The sequence below is a fragment of the Carassius gibelio genome, chromosome B22 (genome assembly GCF_023724105.1).
Source record: "Carassius gibelio isolate Cgi1373 ecotype wild population from Czech Republic chromosome B22, carGib1.2-hapl.c, whole genome shotgun sequence".
Taxonomy (NCBI): domain Eukaryota; kingdom Metazoa; phylum Chordata; class Actinopteri; order Cypriniformes; family Cyprinidae; genus Carassius; species Carassius gibelio.
In genome coordinates this window covers 23,338,002-23,340,310 of record NC_068417.1, presented here as the reverse complement: position 1 = coordinate 23,340,310, position 2,309 = coordinate 23,338,002, and the positions used below count along the sequence as shown (strand labels likewise).

General features: G+C 33.1%; 1 long non-coding RNA gene across 1 annotated transcript; it reads left to right on the top strand.

Annotated features, from left to right (window-relative positions):
• The first annotated feature begins 524 nt into the window (after positions 1 to 524).
• LOC127986923 (uncharacterized) lies at positions 525 to 2,071 on the top strand. The gene is made up of 3 exons (XR_008160993.1): positions 525 to 552; positions 742 to 1,290; positions 1,503 to 2,071. It is a non-coding gene; the product is annotated as an uncharacterized LOC127986923 (long non-coding RNA).
• Positions 2,072 to 2,309: the final 238 nt, after the last annotated feature.

The window sequence follows — 2,309 nt, the reverse complement described above, 5'->3', positions numbered from 1 at the left end:
ATATGACCTAATAAATTAACATAGACTGTAAGCAGTAAGATAAACGATACAGTCTGAAGACTTTTTAATATTTCTGTTCAATCAAACCATTCAAGTGTAAATTATATCATAATTGTAATAAAACATAGAAAATAAGGCAGAATCAAAAAAAAAAATTGTCTGGTTTTCTGAGAATAAAAAGATTTAACACTTATTCCTGAGATTCTTGATGCACCTCTTCCCTCCGCCTTTTTGAATATATGAAGCAATATCAAAATAATACAGCACTAGATGGGACTTTAAATATCAGATTTGTAAAATGAATAAAATTGCTAGTGTTTTATAGCAGTCTTCACTGACAATGGAAACTTCAGCAAACTGTATGTATATACAGAGCAGAAGTGTAGGTAGTGTCACGTTTTTTTCTGTCACAAGTTGTTCTCACTGAAAAACCACTTCTTTTTTTTTATTTTCTGTTCAAATGTATGGCAAAGCATCCTTTAAATATTAATGCAGAAGCAGAATTTAACCACACATCGACAACATATCACTACAGAAAAGAAGAACACAATCGTAAGTCTAAAAATACTAACTTTCATTAAGATTTACTTAAAAAAAAAGTTTATATATATATATATATATATATATATATATATATATATATATATATATATATATGTGTGTATGTATGTATGTATATTGCACTATAGTGTGTGTATTCAGAAAGGAATGAAATTAAATAAAATATTTTCTTCATTGAAGGGGATCTGTGCACCATATAAAGACATCAGTGAGACAGAGATGCCACTAACTAAATGTTTTTCTTCGGTTTTTAAGAAAATATTTGCATTTCTGAAACGATATTCTTTTGTATTCATTTTTCTATTGAGTCTTTTGTTAATCGGATTTGAAGAGTTCCTGGAAGCAAAAGTTTTCTCATGCCCGTGCAGACATGATCTGAATGTACAACTAACGGCGTGCGTCTTCATCGGACCTGCTCTCTTTATTTTCGAACTACTCTTCCTCTTTTTAAGGCCTTTTAGAGAGAAATGCAGTCATTTTTCTGAAGGAGCAGATGATGATACTCAGCAGAACTGTCCTAAAGCTTTCACATCATGTCTGATTCCACCTATAATGTGGGCCATCATTTTGTTACTCGATGGAGATTACTTTGCTTGTGCCATGACATATTGGAAGGGAATTTCCACATTTGACAGTCAGCTCAACAGATCATGGTGTAAACCTATCGAAAAGTTCAGAAATGTGACAGCGCTTCGAAATTTGACTCAAACACATATACATCAATCTCAGGTAAATAAAACTGTACACGTGTTTCCTGTTATCATAATATCATAATAGAAATATGTAATTAATTCCTTTCACCCCACATATGTCAGACAGGAAATTAAATTAGAATGTTTCTTCTTACACATGCATATTATTTTCCTGTGCTTATGAACAGTTTAACCTTCGATAAACCTCAACTTATAGTTATTTTTCTCTTATGTTTTGTTCTTCTTCAGATATATGGTTATGGTGTGAGCACGGTCTTCATTGTCTTTCCAATTATCTGTGTGGGAATTATTGACTGCTGTGGAAAATCTGCCTGCTGCTCCAGAGCTGGACGTGGCTGAACACAAATGGACACAACCATGAACAACACACTTTCCAAACTGCTTAAAAAAGGGGCACCGATCTATCAGTATTAGTATCTATCTTACATATTAATGGATCATTATATCATATTAATGCAACTCCAAAAGAGGAACATGCCTCATCTTCCCTCCCTACTTAATGTGATCAATTTCAAAAGCGAAAGTGAAAGTAAAAAACACAAAAAAAGCGATTGCATTAGCGATTTCAGATTGCACGCTTCTCACTCGAACCAGACACCCATGTGACTTGATGGCATTATATGCTGAGCTAACAATAACACAGCACAGAAAATGAAAGAACAACTGATGCCCAGTTCCTCCATGAGTGGTTTAAAATCGTCCAGAATTTGTTGTTTTGGTCCTTATAACGTAGGCTACAGTGTGCTGAATGAAGCAGTCTTTGTAAACTCGCAAAAAAAATTATTACTAAACCTACACAAAAAGCAACATCTTTGCATGATAAGTGTTTTTTCACACAAATACATACACACACACACACGCACACACACACACACATATAATTTATCTTTTCATTAAATGTAATTCATGTTTGGACTAATTTTTATATTTACTATAGGCACTTTTTTTGGTGGATATTATAAGGTGAAATATTAGTAAGAGTGGCTAATAACATGCATTATATTTACTTCACCGATCTGGTACAATCATGAACCC